The sequence below is a fragment of the Mesoplodon bidens genome, assembly GCF_964165515.1.
Source record: "Mesoplodon bidens genome assembly, chromosome: 17".
In the NCBI taxonomy this organism is placed as follows: Eukaryota; Metazoa; Chordata; class Mammalia; order Artiodactyla; family Ziphiidae; genus Mesoplodon; species Mesoplodon bidens.
In genome coordinates, this window is record NC_138174.1 from 17,225,851 (window position 1) to 17,246,114 (window position 20,264).

General features: G+C 41.2%; 1 long non-coding RNA gene across 1 annotated transcript in view; it reads right to left on the bottom strand.

Annotated features, from left to right (window-relative positions):
* LOC308604853 overlaps positions 1-19,658 on the bottom strand; it is a 123,874-nt gene extending 104,216 nt beyond the window's left edge. Inside the window, exon 1 of the long non-coding RNA XR_014013563.1 lies at positions 19,543-19,658. This is a non-coding gene — a long non-coding RNA (uncharacterized lncRNA). The remainder of the gene's footprint in view (positions 1-19,542) is intronic.
* Between the last annotated feature and the right edge of the window lie 606 nt (positions 19,659-20,264).

Sequence of the window (20,264 nt, forward strand, 5' to 3'; positions counted from 1 at the left end):
CTTCTTTCTGTTTACTTAAGCACCGAGCTAGAATATGGAGACACACAATAAATTCTAAACATGGTGCACATCTGGTCCCAAAACCACAATCAATTTATTGCTGCATCTGAAACATTTTCAGCAACTGTCATATAATATATTTTCACACATTTCTAACAAGACATTTTCTTGGAACCAAAAGAGACAGGTATATCTGTCAGTTCAATTTCTTGCAAACGAAAGAGAAAAATGTTTGGCTCAGATGTCTGTACTGTCTTTGGAGCCTTGTAACTATCATATGAAAAGGGTATTAGTCAAAGATGCCAGAAGCTCAGCAATTACTTCCAAAGAGTGTAATTACTGGCTACACAGAAAAATAAAAAGATATATGCATGTATGTAGGCACCCTCCCTTTCTTCCCATTCCAACAGAACCACTTATTGCACTTATTTGAAGAGATGTACCACAGGCTTGTTAAACCCATCTATCTCCCGGTACTATAATATTGGACTCCCTATTAAATGGAATCTTTTGATCCCTGTGGCTCTTAAAGCACAACTTTATTAAAAGTTTTCTTAAAAATTAAAAAGCAATTGAAATCACATTAAAGTGCTCAAAAGCTCTATATTTTCACCTTAACCCCTCTTGGGCATTTGAAAGGAGAGTCACAAAGGTACTGGATAGCCAAAGAGCCCCAAGCCCAATAAAGAGGGCTGTCAAAATGTCCCAGTATTGGTCCCAGTGAAACCATTTCCTGTCTCACCGTTGGCTGCGAAATCTGCCTTTAAGCACTTTCTTCTCTGCAAAAACCCTGGGGATCCTTTAAGAGCCTTGTCACAGCGCACAAAACTTCCAAGTGATTCACCCTTCCCCACCCAAGCCCCACACCAGCTATACAGGCTTTAACCTTTCCTGATAACCCACTCAGAGCACACTCTGCTTATAGGGCTGGCAAGAAATGCACATAGCAAGACTATCTGATCTTTAACAAGGTTCATAAACAGACTGGACATCATCAATCCTCTTTCATACTTCTGAGCTTCTGCCTGTGCTACTCCCTCCACCAAGAAGGCCCTGGCTGACTTTGCCTGGTGAACACCTCATCATGCTTCAGAACTCAGTTCAACTAGGACTTTTGGGTGACACTTTCCCTGACACCTCTCCCCTTGCTGAGTTAGCTGGTCCATTCTCTGTGTGGGATGGAGCATCCCATAACAACCCTCCGCCAGCTCTACCGTAGCATACTGGTATTCAACAGAGAGTAGGATGTGTCACTATATCTATCTTCCACACAAGCATGCAAGCCCCCTTTGGGACAGGGCCTCTGTATACCCAGCACTGAGGACACTCTTGCATAAAGAAGGGACTCCACAAATATTTCCTACGTGAAGGAACAATTGCAGGAGGCCTGAAAATTCCTGACTCTATTCAGCTTCTGTTGGTACTCCATGAGCAAAAGAGAGAATCTCAGGAGAGGGCAAACTCAGAGTTTTCAGGTCTTCAACCCAAGGAGCTGGCAGTAAGGCAAGTCCGACTAATCACATGGAGCTGAAGGAGGGAGACAGATGCCTTTACAGGCTGAGCCTACAAGCTTGCTGTTAGAGCGATACAAAAAAGACATGGAAGAGCACCCAAGAGAAGGGACTTTAAGGGGTCACAGTGAACAGCAGACAAAACGGTGGGTGCTGTCCTCTGAAAAAAGCAAAAGCTGAAAGGACAGGACCAAGGTGAGGAACTCAGGAAGGGGATAAGTGGGATGCGCAAGGGTGGGAAGGAACGTGTAACTTATTAGCCAAGTTACAGTATCCTGGAATGGCAAAGCATTCCTTGGACATGAGAAGGGTCTCTTGGTCCAGGAAAAACTTAGAAAGACTGTCCTTATGCTAGTCCAGGAGGAAAGGAGGGCAAGCAAAGAAGGGGGCAGTACGGCAGATTGCTCGAGGCCCTCAAAATGAAGTGACCCCGTTTGTGCTGAGTTGAGTCCAACAAAGAAAACTGCACTGATGAATAGGAGGCCGATCCTGTACTTAAGTTCACAGTATATAAGAGAATTCCCACAAAACCCAGAAAACTTCAGGAGAGCTAGGTGAGGTCAGACAGAGGCGCACACGGGCTGCAGGGCCCACATCAACAGCTCACAGGAACACACCGCATCCTGCCTGCTATGATGCAGGTGTGTGTAAAGGAGAACTCCTAACAGCAGCTGAAATAACCAAAAACAAGTTGGTGAATGGCTGCCCTGGGCCAGTATGGAGACAAATTGGCTGAGTGGAGTGTCCCTCTGCAGACCTCTCCAACTGCTTGAGAATTCTGCCATATCTCCTGAGGTGCCCTTGAAAAGCCTTTTAAAATTTTATGTGGTTTCTAAGGCATCTTAATTTTTAATAAAAAGTTCTTAATAATGTTCTGGATAAAAGACTATGGTACTTACAAGATCTGTTTTATAATGCCAAACTCTTTGTGCAATACATGTATATATTTTTAAAAGACAATGGTTTGGCAAATGCTGACAGTCTTTAACACACGATTCCTCTCCTTCCATTTACTCTACTGCTTGATCCTGTGGCCAAGGGCAAATCCATCCAGTTCTCTGTCCTGACTTTACTTCTTTACAAGGGGAGGAGTTTAAAGGGAAATGTAACATAGTGGTAATTTCCAACAGCCTTAGCCACTGAAACGTGTTCGTCCAGCTGACCCTGTTGACACTGGCTTCGGACACGTGTTCCCTAAGGCCCAAGTATGTCCAGAGGCATGTATCTCAGACACGTTTCTAGGGATGATGGCTATCACAATGAAGTAAGACACCTACCTGTAAGTGTAGAACAGAACCCCCTGATCTCTCCTTTCGTTTGGTTAATGCCTTAAAATTTACAAAGTGCCTTCTTCGAGCCTCAGAGAAATTGTATGATTCACCAAGATTCCCTGGCTTGGTGCCAGAGCCAGAAGCTACACAAACTTTTTCCTGCAGGTCGAGGCTCTGGAGGCATTCTGACTGGAACACCTGTGGCCAGAATTGATTCAGTAATAAAATGCAGTGATGAATAGCCCAGTACTGGAGTCATTCAGAAGAATGGACGTGAGGAGAACATAAGGGGAAAAGGCTGGAGCTAAGACATCAGTGGAGGATGGACTGAACACTGTTTTCAAAGAACATTCCAGAAAACTTCCTCAGTACAGGAGAGAGGTGGTGGCAGAGCATCGTCAGGAACGAGTTGTGGGAAGCCATGGTGGAGAAGGCCAGACATTTTAGGAAGAGAAAATTACATTTCATGTGTCCTAAGCATTAGGGAATTGCTGAAAGCTTAGACTTATAAGAGTAGGTAAATGTGTCATTTGCTTAGGAAATGAGTTAGTTGGTAGCATCTTGTTACCTCTTATCTGAGAAGAAAATGTAAGAGGTGTTCAGAGAGAAAGATAAAGGCCCCCAAGAACAAACCCTGCAAAAGCAATGGATTTTTCCAAGCTGTTAGTATCCTATTTGTGAAGTTAGATTTTCTTTTAGCTTCATGAATTCATGCTGTGGGTTTCAAAACCGTCTTCTGCATTCAAATTTTGACTTTTCTTCAAAGGACTTAGAAGTCACCAACATCCTTTGAAGACACAGAAAACACACCAAACTTGAGAAGGAAAATGAAATGACAAGGAAATTGGAATGTTTACATTTATTCACACATATGGTGCATGACTCATTTTCTAAGTGAATGACACATTGATCCTACTCTGTAATTTAGGCTTTTTGTGCCTCAATGTTCTCATCTGTAAAGGAGGAAAAATAATAGTACCTGCCCGTGGGTTGTCATTAGGATTAAATGAGTCAATGTATATAAAGTACTTGGCACAGTGGCCAGCATAATAAATGACAAATAAATGTTAGCTATTATTCATATTCCAATGAGTGCTTTGATTTCTATAAATCATGAAAGTGATCCTTGAACATACACATGCAAGAAGTTTCCAGTGGTTTGCTAGGTCTTTGAAATTTGATCTTCCTTGACTTTCCTCAGCGAGAATCTTAACTAGCTAAAGTTATTGATCCAGGTAGCAAGATCCACACCTCTACATGACTGTTTCCACTCACTGAAAATTTCCAGAAAGTAATCATTTCAGGATGAAATTGTGCAAGTTTGGTCTCAACCCAATGGAAACTCGCTTGCATTGGAAGATGGAAGCAGAATCCATCCCCTGCTTTGGAGTGACTGGAGTTGAGGAACAAATAAGACTTTTTCTTTCTACCCCAAAATAATTAACTTTTTTTTTAACATCTTTATTGGAGTATAATTGCTTTACAATGGTGTGTTAGTTTCTGCTTTATAACAAAGTGAATCAGCTACACATATACATATATCCCCATATCTCCTCCCTCTTGTGTCTCCCTCCCACCCTCCCTATCCCACCCCTCTAGGTGGTCACGAAGCACCGAGCTGACTTCCCTGTGCTATGCGGCTTCTTCCCACTAGCTATCTATTTTACATTTGGTAGTGTATATATGTCCATGCCACTCTCTCACTTCGTCCCAGCTTACCCTTCTGGAATCTAAAAAAAAAAAAAAAAAATTGGTTCTGAAGAACCTAGGGGCAGGACAGGAATAAAGACGCAGATGCAGAGAATGGACTTGAGGAAATGGGGAGGGGGAAGGGTAAGCTGGGACGAAGTGAGAGAGTGCCAAAATAATTAACTTTTTAAAATTACCAAGCATCATAAGTTTAACATAAGCATACAGTAAGCCCTGTATATAGTAAGTGACTACCTACTTTGAAGCTCCTATTATTTTTAAGATTTTTTAAACCTCCTTTGACACAAAGTTGTCCCAAATTAAAAATTTTTTTTAATGTCCGAGTTTTTCAGCTAAAATACTCTACATTTTAACAGTTTCTTCTCTGATTTTTCTCTTTTAATTTCATAACATATTTTACAGCTCTGAGGTGTTGGTAAAATGATATTGGAAAGTGTTTTTTAACATAGATTAAATGCCAAGAGCCACCTTCTCTACCCACCAGACATCTGCAGTCACAAGTCCTTTTCTTCATGATGCCAAGACACTCAGATCCAGTGTTTGGAAACATCTGTTTCCCAGTCACCGGACTGAGCAGGGCCTGCAGCTCATGTCCACCCAGCTCCAAACCCAATGCTCACCATGATGGATGGGTGAATGGATGAGTGAATGAACAAACAGGCATTGTGTGGACCAAACTAGCACACAGTGTACTGAATATTTTACTTATCTGGATATTTCCTAGAAATGTTACAAGGTTTTGTTCATTACAAACACTGCATTTCTCCAACATGAAGGTTTCTTCTCTCTTTGTCTTTATCACCACCAGCCACCAGTAGCCAAGTTACAGAATCAGTGGCTACACATCCTCAAACCCATGAGCACTCAGAGTTGCAGTTGTTTTGACTACACAGCAATCATGGTCCAATCTTCCCAAAGAAAAGTGACTCTGAAATGAGACCTTTCTGAACCCCCTCCCCTCTGCCACGCTCCCGTAAACCAAGAACCAGTTCTGATCTAAATGAGGAAATTCTTGGATAGAAGGGAGGGCTGGAGGGAGGGTGGCACGCGGTACAGGAGAGCAGCACTCAAGCACCTCCTGCCACTTCACTCTGCATCAGAGCAGCCTCCAGGTCAGGGGTCAATGATGCAGAAATGATGGCTCAGAAAACGGGCGCTCCATTCACAGCTCCACTTGGACAAACTATTAGCTCTAGTGAGCCTTAAGCTCTCAAAATGCAAAGGCATGTCATTTGCTTCTTTGTATTCTCAGAGGCCTAGTGCAGTGGCTGGAATACGGTGGGGGGGGGGGAGTTTAAGAAGTGTTTGTGAAAGAAAGGAAGGAAGAAAGAAAGAAAGAAAGAAGGAAGGGAGGGAGGGAAGGAGGGAGGAAGACGTCCAGTCTCCTTGGAGCCCCTATTTTGCTAAAATATTACTACTGTTTCTTTTGGGGGCCCTGCCAGGCCACTGTAGCAACTACAACTTCCTGATGCCTTCCATCCAACTCTTTCATTAAGTTGTGCCTGGATCATTTTCAGTTTTCTGGACAACATGGACTAGGAGGAAAACCTGGAGTTTGTACGTATGATAAAGTTTTGAATATCAGGTTGGTGAGTTCTCTCGTGTCTCCTCTGCATGAGTGGTTTACTTTAAATATAGTGTACAGCTGGAGCCAGGGGGCAGGCATGGGATCCTATAAAACATGGAATCACATTATCGAAAATCATCAAAGGCCTTCACTTGAGCACTCGAGGTTTGCAGGCATGAGAAATTAGAGCTGTGGAACATGTGACGCTACCTCAGAACAAGAAGACACGATTCTTTGATTAAGCTTCAGGCTCTTGGAATCTCCTGATTGTTCATCTCATACTAATGATCTGGGAGAAATACTAGAAGGCAAGTTAATGATACTCACTGCTGACTCTGAATTGGGAGGGAGCCACCTGAAATATCAGTAATCGGCCAAAGTAAAGAAATAATTACAGGCTGACTAGATTAGAAATTTAATCTCCATGGGGCTTTCCCACAAGTAAATGAGATTCAACTTATCAAACATTATGAAGGAAAAAAAGGCTATCACACACTCATCACTGTGTACCTTAGAAAACTGGCTACATCTGGATTTAAAAATGTAAGCCCTCAGCCCTACCTACCAGGACTGGATACTAGCACACCCACCACCCCGCATGACCCAATGTACACTGAGCACCCACCACGTGCCAGGTACTTGTGCCAGATACTTATAAGAACACAGAGATGAGAAAGATCCCATTTCTGGGCTTAGAGTGTGGTTGTAAGTGGTCCTTCCTTTGGAAGAAGATAACAGTAACTACATTTCTAACTTGAAAACTTCTGGGCCAGTTTTGGACCTCCATGCTGGCAAGCCTTGCCTTAGTGCAAGTTCCTCTAGCAGAGCTCAAGGAGAATCCCCCCACCTTTGGAGTCGGAGAACACTGGCCAGGTCTAGAGAGGCTGTGAGCCTCAGGGGGTGTGCGGGCTTGTGCCCAAACTATCAAAGAGGGGAGCCCACCATCTATCCTGTTGCCCCCCTTTCTTGTTTTCCCAACAAGCTGTACAACAGAATCACTGAAGGCACTTTTTAAAAACAGATTCCTGACCCTACTCCAGTCCTGCTGAATTAGAACCCCTGGATCGGGTAGAATCTGCTTTTTAAACAAATCCCTCAAAAGATTTTATGTCAAGTTGGAGAACTGTTGGGTAATAGAAAGAGCACAGATACTGGAGGCAGATAAACCAAGATCTGAAATCCAGCACTGCCACTTAATTAACATAATTAACCCTAGGGGACCCGGGTTAATTTCTTAACTTCTTTGTGACCCAGTTTCCTGTGCAATAAAATGGAACAATGCCCAGTGTTGTTACAGACTTAGAATAGAGTATGCAAAATACCCAACATTGAGCCACTACTGTAATCTCTTCCCACCTCCATTAAATGCCTGCTCCCAGGAAAACATCTTATACTGATATTTTATAATTTGCTTCAAATTTAAATCAGATTTCTCCAAGACAGCTGTCTTATGGGTGTATCTCTAGCTGTGGAAAGAAGAGCTTTGTTCACAAATTTTAAAACTTCAAGAGGCACATGGTAATTAGGAAAGACTCATGGGATAGACTTGTTTTAGCCTTGGGGATGGAGCTATGGGTATACCTCCCTGGAAAGACAAAGTCAGTTATAACCTGAATTACTGGGAGCAACAAATATAAATCTGGTAAACATTATGAGAAAGATCCTACTACACCGACTTATGTGTTTCATATCTTTTCAAAGAACAGAATATTCAACTAGCAGTCACACAAATGAAGCAGGAAAGTTCTAGTAGGCACCAGCACATTGAAGAGCAAGGAAGACCTCTGGGAGGTGACCACTCAGGAAGCACAGATCTCGAATATCTCACAAGAGTCTGATCTTAGACAGAGTTTACCATGCATTTGCCAACACTTGACCAGTTTAGCATTCACAAGAGTTTCCTTCAGCCCAAGTTCTTAGTTAAAAGACGAGTCAGCTGAATATCCACATGCCACCTGTCCCTGGGTGCTCCACTGGCAGTAAACACAAACTTGGAGAGAAATGAGCTCTATCTAAGACAAAAGACAAAAGGTGAAATCACCCAGTTTTCTGAGAAAGTTTTCCAAGAAAGTTTGGAGAACATCCTCAGGGGATGAAAAACCACCCAACAGGACAATGTGGTGCAACCACAGTCACAAGTGGTCTAACAAAGGCTCAGATGCACCTATCCCTGACAAGGCATCATTACTTTGGCAGGTCCGCAGCAGGGTTACCCTGTGGTGGAGGTGCTCCTGCTCATGCACAGCATGAGAGGAACTACTGAAAGGATGCTTTGGGAAGGAAGGAATTGAGCCAGAAAAACCCAAAGAACATTCTATAATACTTCCTTAAGAATATATGGGCACTGACATAACCTTCCCTAACTTTGTCTTCTCTACGCTTTTTTTTTTTTTTTTGCGGTACGTGGGCCTCTCACTGTTGTGGCCTCTCCCGTTGCGGAGCACAGGCTCCAGACGTGCAGGCTCAGCGGCCATGGCTCACGGGCCCAGCTGCTCCGCGGCATGTGGGATCTTCCGGGACCGGGGCACGAACCCCTGTCCCGAATTGGCAGGCAGACTCTCAACCACTGCACCACCAGGGAAGCCCTTCTCTGCACTTTCTAATGTATCTGCCTTTCCTCCCATCTTCCCTTCCTTCTCTCCTCAATTAGAAGATGAGATGTCACCTAACCTAACAGCTTTGCATCATTCCACTCTGATGGCTCCTCTCTCCTGGATGACCACACACCACCCTCTCCCTAAATGACCACACACCACCCTGTCCTAGATGATTGCAGCAAAATTGGCTCTTCCTTTTGGACCTTCCTATTGGTTTGTCTTCCTCTACACTGCCCTTATATGTTGGTTTCTAGGAATCCAGCTTGTGCCCTTTAACCTCTTTGCTGTACCTTCTCTCCTTGGACAATCTTATCCACACCTATGGGCCTCCAACACCACCTTCATGTCACAAACTGACAGATCAATATAAGAGTTTCCAAATTCAGTCTTTTTTTTTTTTTTTTTTTTTTTTTTTTTTTTTTTGCGGTACGCGGGCCTCTCACTGTTGTGGCCTCTCCCGTTGCGGAGCACAGGCTCCGGACGCGCAGGCTCAGCGGCCATGGCTCACGGGCCCAGCCGCTCCGCGGCATGTGGGATCCTCCCGGACCGGGACACGAACCCGCGCCCCCTGCATCGGCAGGCGGACTCTCAACCACCGCGCCACCAGGGAAGCCCCAAATTCAGTCTTAAGGTCCTGACTCTCAGATCTCAATTGTCCCTTTGGTCTCTCCTTTTAGGACTAAAAGAAAATGGCCTGAGCTAAAAGAAGGAGCTTACAGTAGGATGTTTCTCAGAAGACCTTTTTCCTAGGAAGCCATTCTGAGCACCCTTCCTGTTTTCCTATTCAAACCACTCCCCCTTCCTAATTTCATGGCTACTGAAGCAACACAGGAAGTGGTGCAAAGGTATCCAACACCTAGATTTGAATCCCGTCTCCACACTTAGGCAACTTACCTAAGCTCTGCAACTCTTAGTTTTATCATCTGTGTTGAGGGGTTTGTAATAATAGCCACAACACTATGAACGTAAAATCAGATGATGCCTATAAAGTGCTTAACACAGTGCCCAGAACCAAGAAAGTGCTCAGTTAGGTAATATGGTCTGTGGTTATTATGCAGAAATGGTGGTTCACATTCTGCTATCTCAAGAGGAAAAAAAAATCCATTGCAATGCTTTCTGAGTCCTTTAAACCCTTTTCTGCCCCACAGTTACATATAATCCAAATGGTGGGTGCCATGTCCTGAGGCTGCTGGTGGAAAAGGCTCTTTGAGGGAAAGGTTTTTTTTTTTTCTTTTGAGTCCCCTTATCTAAGTATAAGATTATCCTATCAACCAGGTTGAGTTCATTCATGCTAAGCATCCTCCAATCCAGGGTGAAGCTGAAAGGGAAGATGTATGTCTAAATTCAAACTGCAAGGAATAAAAGAAATGAACATCAGGCAGAGTTGGGGAAGCAAGATGCCAAGTACAGGAAGCATGTTTTTTTACATAAGAATTACTTGTACCAAATTTGCTCTGCTTTCAAATTCCATCTTTTGCCCTGTAATTAAAATTCCCTTGGTCTCACCCCCATTCAAAATGGGTGGGAAAGAGCAAGCTTGAGAACCTATGAGAGACAACTGACTGGAGAGACAAATTCTTGACCAATTAAAACAATTCTGTCACTTACACCCCTTTCCCTGAAAAAAAAGTATAAAAATCTTCCCGTAGCTTTATTCTATATGGCATCCCTGGTATTGTGTATTTGTTTGCACTCATTACTGTTGGGCATATGCCTTCCTCCCTGCTGAAATTCCAGCTTTAATTTTTCTTTAGAAAGCAACACTTAGTTCACTGGAGCCTGCTGATTATGAGGGTGCACAGCCCCAGATGAATCATAGAAGCAGGCAGATTGCACAAATACAAATCCTCTGCATTGTGTTTACACCCACACTAACCTTCTCATATGGCCTCTCTTCCCAGCATTCCTTTGCTGGATTACCTCATCCATAGCCAAAGTACAATTAGTGCATTCAGGCACTAGAGACAGCTAACAATGCAAGGAGGAGTGTAGCAAACAACCTTCTGATTCCTAGAATCTAAACACAACACAAAGGCAAAAGAAATAAAAACAGTAATGGTATCTATAACAAGTGCTGTGGGGTGCCATCCAGATCTCCCCATTAGCTCATTCCCCTAGCTGCCAGAAGTATAGGCTGCTGATGGCACAGCTAAGTCCCTTTCTAGGTTATGCCCCTGGGCTAAGGGAGCCACCTCTCCCAAGGTTACACCTCCTTCCCAAAGACAGACAGCACTCAACACCTGGTCAGTGTGGGTGTTCAAAGCCCGGTCTCTCTGCCTAAATTTAGAGCAACTCTGAATGGCCATCCCAGATCCGGTGCTCCCCACATCACTGATGAGAACCTTTGTTTGGACTGCTTTGCCCTTCAACTTCTCCTTCTGCCCAATACCATTCCCCTCACTTTTAATAAATATCCTGAGTACAAATCTCCATCTCAGTATCTGTTTGCCATTGAACCTGACATAAACAATAGCTCAGAGGTAACATTTCAAGGCACAGTGAGACTGATATTCCAGAAACTTCACTAAGACTTGAAGCCCTTCTTAAGATCCATGGAAATATCATGGAGTAAGTAGTCTATGGTATTACAAAGCCGGCTTGGCTCTTGGCTCCACAATAAGATGGATACTCAAGTTGGGCTCTGGGGACTGAAAAGAGCTGGGATTGGAGCCAACATGTCCATGAGCACTGGGCTCAGTTCCAGTGCTTCATCTGTGTGCCCTTAAGCAGGTTTTTAGAGCAGTGCCTCTCAAATGATCAGTGGTGAAAGACCTTTTTCGTTTTCAATCTATCACAAACCAACTATATTTTTATATCACACACTATATATATTTAATATATATCACAAACTATATTTTTATAAAGTACAATAAAATAAATTACAACTCTCCACTCCTTAAGTGTGCGTTGCATATAGTGACTTCCTTCAAAAGAGTATATGGAAAGGAGATGTGAGAAGATAACTTTACAGTAGAGAAAACTGACAAACACCACCTCAGCCACATGATCAAGGTCAACACCAACAGTAATAAGTCATGTGGACAATATGTAGTCTTGACATGATGTGATGAAAATGCCCTTTACCTCTCTGGTCTCCCTCCCAAAAGCCCACACGCCCAATTAAATCATGAGAACACATCAGACAAATCCCAACTGAAAGACACCCCACAAAACTTCTGACCACTACTTCTCAACACTGTCAAAGTCATCAAAACCAACAACTGTCTGAAAAATAGTCACAACCAAGAGAAGCTTAAGGAGACATGACAGCAAAAGGTCATGTGGGAGCTTAGATGGGATCCTGGGGTTGAAAAGGGACATTAGGTTAAAAACTAAGGAAGTATAAATAAAATATGAACTTTAGTTAAGTATGTATCAACATGAGTTCACTAATTGTAATGAATGCACCATACTAATGTAATATATTAATAATAGGGGAAACTTGGACAGATGCTATGAGAACTCTTTGTACTATCTTCTCAATATTTCTGTAAATTTAAAATTGTTCTAAAAATAATTTTGTTATAAAAAATAAAATACATTAAATATACAAGAATTTTTAAGAGGTATATATAATATAAGCCTAGTTCTTTAAACTATTAGTGTCAATCGACTTAAAATTTCTCTCTCAAATCACTATAAAAGTTTCTACGTGCTTCTTTTTTCCATTTTTCTTTTCTTTATTTTCAATTGAGGTATAATTGATTTACAATATTATATTAGTTTCAGGTGTACAACATAGTAATTCAGAATTTTTATAGATTATACTCCATTTAAAGTTATTATAAAATATTGGCTATATTCCCTGTGCTGTACAATGTATCCTTGTAGCTTATTTATTTTAACTAAATGCTTCTTACTTTTGCTTTCTGTACCTATACCAACCAGTAGTAAGTGGTTCTCAGACCGGCACCAGTCTGAGGACCACACTCTGAGGAGCTCTCCATCTGACTCTAAGACTCAGTTTCCTCATCAGTAAAATGAGAGTATGAGACCAGAGGATCAAATCTCCCATGCATGTTCCTTCATAGATAGCCCCTGGAATGCTATCGTAAGTGATCACCTTCTGCCAAAAACAGCAGATTTGCAGAACCAGATGCCCAGAACCAAGCCCCTTCTCCATGACAATGGCATGAGATACTCACTGTCCAGCTTTGTGAACAGCTGTTCTCTCCCAAAACCTCCCAAATTCAAGCAGAACAAAAGGTATTGTCTCTGGGCTTTTTTTTTTTCCTAATCCAGAACTAGAAAAGGGAGAGATGGAACATAAAAGTAATGCTACATGTTCAGGCTGTCACAGATGGTCCTCAAGCCAGGGTAAGTAAGTGTTCCTTTTCTTTTCTCTCATTCGGAAGCCCTAGGAAACAGAGAGAAGCCTCTTGTGCCAGGAGATTAATGGAGTCATGAACCAGCTGTAATTGGCCAGGAACCAGAAGACTGTCAGCAGACCATGAATTGTCATAGTTGAGACAGGATACGGTCTGAAAGAAGACACACCACAGATGGGGAAGTTGGTAAAATGAGTGGAAGGCAAACCTTCCAATGAGCAAGAAGGAGGGGGGGGTGGGAAATGGCAGTTGAAAAACAGATGGTAGCAACCTGTCCCTTTAAATAGGTTTTTGAGATGTGAATGGAAGGTTTCAAAATAACCGAGGAAGACAATTAATGCATCTGAGAGGGCCAGGAATGATTCCATTTTTTGTAAATCTTGGAATAGCTAGAGTTGATGCCATGACTGAAGCCCCAAGAAACAGGGAGCACACACGGCAAAAGCCAATAGGGAATTTGAACCAAGAACACATGCCACCACTCAACCACCATGAATGAGATAAAGGACATTTAAATATTGGAATTTTGGAAAGAATTTAAATATTGCAACACTTAGGTTCCATGTACTGTTCATATATCTATTATCTCCTATTAACTATATATTATTTTTATTAACTAAACTTCTACTCTAACTTCTCTGTGGTCCATCTCCTAGCAATAGAATTGATCTAGGTATTTGACCTATATTTCAGAAATTTGTAGAGATGGAATATGTCAGCAAAGGTAATATTGCACAAGAGTAATGCATTTGTCAGAGTATGCTAATTGCTATAATAAACAGTCTCAAATCTCAAAATGTCAGTGGCTTAACACATCAAAGGTGGTTCATTGCAGGTCATGCTTTAGTTGACAGGAATAAGGGAGGTGGAGAATGGAGAAAGCCCACACATTCCTACCTGCCTTGGCCTAGAAGTGACACAACCACTTTTGCTCATGTTCCATTGGCAAGAACTAGTCATATGACCTTACTAGATACAGGAGGAGTGGTAAATACAGTTTGACCATGTGCCCAGGAAGAAGAAACAGGTTTGGTGGGCACTGAGCCAGTTGCCAGGAGTAATTACATCAGGAACTCGCAGAAACCTGCCCAAATATGTTGGTCTTCAATAGTTTCACATATCTCAGATAATAACATCCTAGAAAACAGGGAGAGTGTATGGACAACTTTCTTATTAACACTTGAGTCAGTGCCCCATCTGTTCACACTTATTCATAGGATTAAAAGTGTGCAGAATTCGACTGCCTTTATTCAAATCTGGATTCTGCTACTTGCCTCCTGTGCAAGGTTATACATCCTCTTGGTACTTCAGTTTTCTCACTTGTAAAATAAGAATATTAGTACTCGTTTCATAGGACTGTGAAGTTTAAATGAGATAATTCTTTTTTTTTCACAACTTTATTGGAGTATAATTGCTTCACAATGGTGTGTTAGTTTCTGCTTTATAACAAAGTGAATCAGTTATACATATACATCTGTTCCCATATCCCTTCCCTCTTGCATCTCCCTCCCTCCCACCCTCCCTATCCCACCCCTCCAGGCAGTCACAAAGCACCAATCTGATCTCCCTGGGCTATGCGGCTGCTTCCCACTGAGATAATTCTTATAAAGCATTCAGCATAGTGCCCAGCACATGATTTCTTAATATTTGTTAAGTACTTTCTACATGCCAGGGAATACCATAAGGGCTTTACATTAATGAACTAACAAGACTCAAAACAACACACCAAGGCAGGAACTTTCTCCATTTTGTGTACAGAAAAACAGGTCCAGAGCTAACTCATCCAAAGTCACACAACTAACAAGTGGAAAAGCCACATTGGTACCTCAGGCATTCTGGCTCCAGACTCAGTCTCTCTACTATCATCTCCTGCCTCTCAATATTCCCTACTGTTATTGCTATTGTAACACATTTATTGAAGTACAATTGATGTACAATAAACTGTACATATTCAAGATGTACAATATGATAAGTTTTGACATATTATACACCTGTGAAACTGTCACCACAACCATCACAATATGATGGATGACATATCCATTACCTCCAAGAGTTTCTTCAAGCCCCTTGGTAATCCTTCCCTCCCACCACTCCCCACTCCCCACATCCCCAGGTGACTACCTATCTGCTTTCTGTGACTATGGTATAGCCTGAATTTTCCAGATTTTTACATAAATAGAGTCATACAGTTTAGACTCATTTTCATCTGTTATGTCGAATTTCATTCATGTGTTGCATGTATCAATAGTTCATTCCTTTCTATTGCTAAGTATTCCATTGCATAGATACACCATACTGTAATTTGTCCATTCATCTATTGATGGACATTTGAGTTGCTTCTTGTTTTTTACTGTTACAGTAAAGCTGCTATGAATAATCATGTACAAGTGTTTATATAGACAAATACTTCCATTTCTCTTCAGTGAATATACAGGAGTAAAATGGCTGGGTCATATGGTAGGTATATGTTTAGCTTTTTAAGAAACTACCAAACTATTTTCCAAATGGTTGCACAATTTACATATCCATCATCAGTGTATGAGGGTTCCCAGTTGCTCCACATCCTCAACTTGCCATGGTCAGTCTTCATTCTACTAGGTGTGTAACAGTATCTCATTATGGTTTTAATTTGCTTGTAACAAATAATGATATTGAGCATTTTTAATATATTTATTTGCCATCTGATGTGTTCTCTGGTAAAGTGCCAGTTTAAATCTTTTGCCTATTTTTAATTGAACTGCTTTTTCTCTTACTACTTTATGTATTGTTTGCAAATCTTAGATATGTGATTTGTAAATATTTTCTTCCAATAGCTAGCTTTTTTATTCTCTTCAAGGAGTAGAGGTTCTTAATTTTGGCGAAGTCCAATTTTATATGTTTTTATTTTATGGATCATGTCTCTGATACGAAATTTAAGAAATGTTTGCCTAATGCCAGAGCACCAAAATTTTCTTTTATGTTTCCTTCCAGAAATTTTATTCTTTTAGATTTCACATTTAAGTCTATGATCCTTTTTTGGTCTATACATGTTGCAAGGTTCAGATCAAAGGTTTTTTTTCTTTTATTGTATATGGATGTCCAATTGTTCCAGCACCAATTGTTGGAAAGACCACTCTTACTCCACTGAACCCTTTGTGTCTTTATCAAAAATCAACTGACCATATACATGTGGACTTGTTTTTCCATTATATCCATTGACATATTTGTCCATCTTGACACCATTACCACTCTATCTAGATCATAGTAGTTTTATAGTAAGTCCTGAAATCAGGTAATGGGAGTCCTCCAGCTTTGTTCTTTTTCAAAGTTGTTTGACTATTCTAAATCTTTTGCATTTCTATATGAATTTTAGAATCAGCTTCTTTAATTTCTACTCAAAAAAAAAAAAGCCTGCTTTGAATCTATAGATCAATTTGGGGAAAATTAACAACTTAAAAACATTGAGTCTCCCATTCCAGGAACACAGAATATCTCCACATTTATATAGGTGTTCTTTAATTTCTCTTAGCAAGATTTAGTTGTTTACAGTATACAAATATTGCTGTTATTAAAAACTTCTCTCATATCCATATTGTTTCTCTACCTAGATTGTATCTATGAGAATCACATCACATTTCTCTTGCATCCTCACTGAGCTTCCATTTCCTCATCTTTGAAGAGGGAAAAAAAACCCTATTTCACAGTTGGACACAAAATCACACATGTAAACCACCCAACATCTGTGCCTGTTGCTGGATTCCACTGGCCTGATTATAGAGTTATTAACTTTTATTTAATAATAGGATAAAGAGGAAATTAGAGAAGTTGTAAGGATGAGGCCACAAAGTGTGGATTCAAAGTGAAAGACTGATAAGATAGAGACTAAAGAAGGAGCCAAAGACCACAGCAGTAGGAACTGCACATAAACTAACCCCAAGACTGTTATGACAGCAGAATTAATACTCATGGCTGGACAATGAATACGTAGTAACATGCACATGTACATGCACATGTACATGCACATACATTAAGAGATTAACTGGTGATGATCCAGTTTTAGGAATGGGACTTAGAAGGGATTAGGAAGTCCGCCAAAGAAGAACTCTGAAGATGTAGCACTGTACATTCTCTGCATATCTGGGCAGGCTATAACCTTCTCCAAGCCCTGGTAAGAACTGAATAAGCTGACCTGGCATGTTTTTAAAATATCTTAACTTCTATCTGGTCCACAGATAGAAGTGGCCACAACCACCAGGAAAGAAGTTTCCACATACCCAGAGTGGGCACTCAATAGTGAAACACCCAGCATAATCCTAAGTGCATGTAACCCTCAATAAAGTCTTGATGGACTAATCTTTTTCCAAGTTTTACAATTAGGGTCCTAAAATGTTTATTGATTGGTGGGTGTGGAGAGAATAGATTTATTAATCAAGGTAATTAACACTTACAACCACAACAAATAAACCAAAATCTTAGAGGCTTAGCATAATAAAGGTTTAGTTGATACCTGTTAGGTAGGCCTCCTTCATCTCATAGCTGCACTATCTCTAACATGTGGCCTCCAGTGTGGCCATACCAGGGCAAGAGCACCACAGAGGAGGTACACTGGCTATTAACTGCTTCAGCTCAGAAGATCCACCCACAGTCCACTGAGCAGAACTAATCACACGGGCCAGACTAACTGCAAAAATGACTGGGGAATACAGGGGAACGAGCATGTAGTGAGCATTAACTATATTCCTGCAGATAAACCCAGCTCTTTCCCTCACTCTACTCACTTTCTCCCCTCCAGAAGTGGTAGGGGAGCAAGTAGATAAACTATTTAAGCCAAGGGTCTGCTTTGAGGTATGTTACATGGACAGAGGGAAAAAAGACATGGAAATCAGGTTATAGTGATGAGGGAGATGGATCAGTATTTACAGAAGGAACTTCAGAGAAGAGTTCTCAATGACAGTATCCCTGTACCCAAATATCCACAACCAAAAAGCTCTGAAATGTTTCTGTGTTCCAAATGTGTAACCAAGGGGGGAAACCAGAGAGACCCCATTTGCCATAGCTTCCAATGACTCACTGGGGGATTTTGTCCTTCCCATCCCCACAATTCTGGGCTCTGCAGAGTTGGAGGCACTGGCCCTTGAAGAGTACATTCTTGCCAGAAGACAGAGCAAGAGTCCCACTGAACTATAAGTTATGACTGTTGATAGGGCACTCTGGCATCCTAGAGCCCAGGAATCACAGAGGAAAAGAGTAGTCATCATATTGTCTTATTATATCTCCATGGGATCTGTAGTTAATCCTCTTTTTCATTCCTGATATTGGTGATTTGTGTTCGCTCATTTTTTCTTAGTCAGTCTAGCTATGGGTCTATTAATTTTCTCTATCTTTTCAAAAGTCAACTTTACATCTGTCTTTATATTTAAAGTGCATCTCCTGTAACCAACACAGTTTCATTGATTTGTTATCTTAATTGGTTCCATCTTTTTTACTGAATTGGGGTTTTAATTTGCTCTGTCTTTCTAGATTTCTAAGGTTAGTACCTTAGATCATTAATTTATAATTTTCATCTTTTCTAATACAAGCCCTTAAAGATATAAATTTTCCCCTAATTACTGTTAGAATAGCTGCTTTAAAATCCATGTCTGATAATTCTAATACCTGAGGATTGATCTATACTGATTATATTTTCTCTTAAGAAGAGGTCAAGAACCCCATTCTTGTTCTTGTGTGTGTTAGTAACTCTGGATGGTATCCTGGATATTGTGGATGATTTCTTGTGAGGACTCTGAATTATATTATACTTCTCCCAAAGAGTAAGATATTTTTGTTTTGGCAAAATTGCAAAAAAATAAATTAAAAAGTAGTCTGTTTCTTGAGCAACAGCTTTTATCTCAGTTTAGTTCATTTACCCTTTACAAAGCTGCTTGTAGTCTGCCACATACATTCATGGTTCAGGGAGCAGCCAAGAATTTGGGAAGTTTATACACAGAATTTAGGGCTCGCCTCTCGGGCTCTCTCCTTTTAGAGATTTCCCCCTCACTTTTCAATGGCTGTAGCTGCTCTCAACTCGTTCCTCTAGTTCTTCAGGCCAGAAAGACTATGGACATTGCCTACAGCCTACTCTTAAGCTAAAAAAACTATAAATAAGGGAAGGAATTCCTTGCCTTGTCCTTTCAAGTGCCAACCACCCTCCATAATCTCCTTGCATTTATTCACTTTCCAGTGCCTTCAGGTAGTTCTTTGTATTTTTCATCTGAAGTCAGTTTGGTAGCAACTTAGCCATCCCAGGAGTGAAAATCAGTAGCCATTTTTAAAAATAAAAATTAGGCAGAAGATATTTAAGTGTGTGAATTAATTTCTTGTGTTCATTTTTTTCACAAGAAGACTTAGAGGAGTAAAAGAACACAAGACAGATTGGAAGTGAAGAGTGAACGTTTCTAAAAATGGAGAAAATACAGAAGGGGAGGTAGAACCACTAAAGACAACATAGTTTTGCGTTACCGTGGATTCAGCCACATCTGACCAGAGTGATAAAGGTTATTGGTTAACACGTTTGGAAGGCCATGAGGCTGTGCTCCATACCTTCTGCTTGCCCAGATCCACTTTCCACTCTTCTTCTCTGCTCTCTGCCTTGGGGACCGACCTGTACGGATGCATCAAGAGTTCCTTTCCTTTCTGGCTTCCATTTGGATTCAGCCAGTGGTGAGTACCTGCAGGAGATCAAAGCAAGGGAAACAAGTGAGGTCAGGAAATTTTTTTCCCAAGATCTCTCCCTGGTAGCTTTCTGTGGCTTGACTGCATCCTTCCACCAAAGGCCACAGTTCCTGTCAGACGGTTTTCTCCAAAAACTCTAGGTTCTGGTAAACACTCCTTCTGCTTGCCCCTTCAGACTTAGGGTTGGTAATGGCTCCCTGCTGGGGTACTGCAACATCCCTCAGTGCTTTTCCTAAATCCAGCACACACCTTTGTAGAAAGTCCCTTTATTAAATTCTTCCCAGTGTGAGTGCACCATCTGTTTCCTGCCAGGATTCTGAAGGATAGAGCATTCCCAGACAAAAAAAAAAAAGACTTTAACAGGCCTTAGAAAGAGAGGATGTTAAGTACCAGCCCACACATGGTCAAACAGTAGAGGAGACCTTCAATACCTCTAAAAACAGTAACCCATAAATTTCACTCACATGCATTGTCTAATTTAATGTTAGCAACACTCTGATTTAATAGGTATTGATATCATTTCCATTAAAGGTGAGAATACTGAGACTCTATGGAAATGGGTTTACTAGGATTCCCAGATCTTCTTTAGA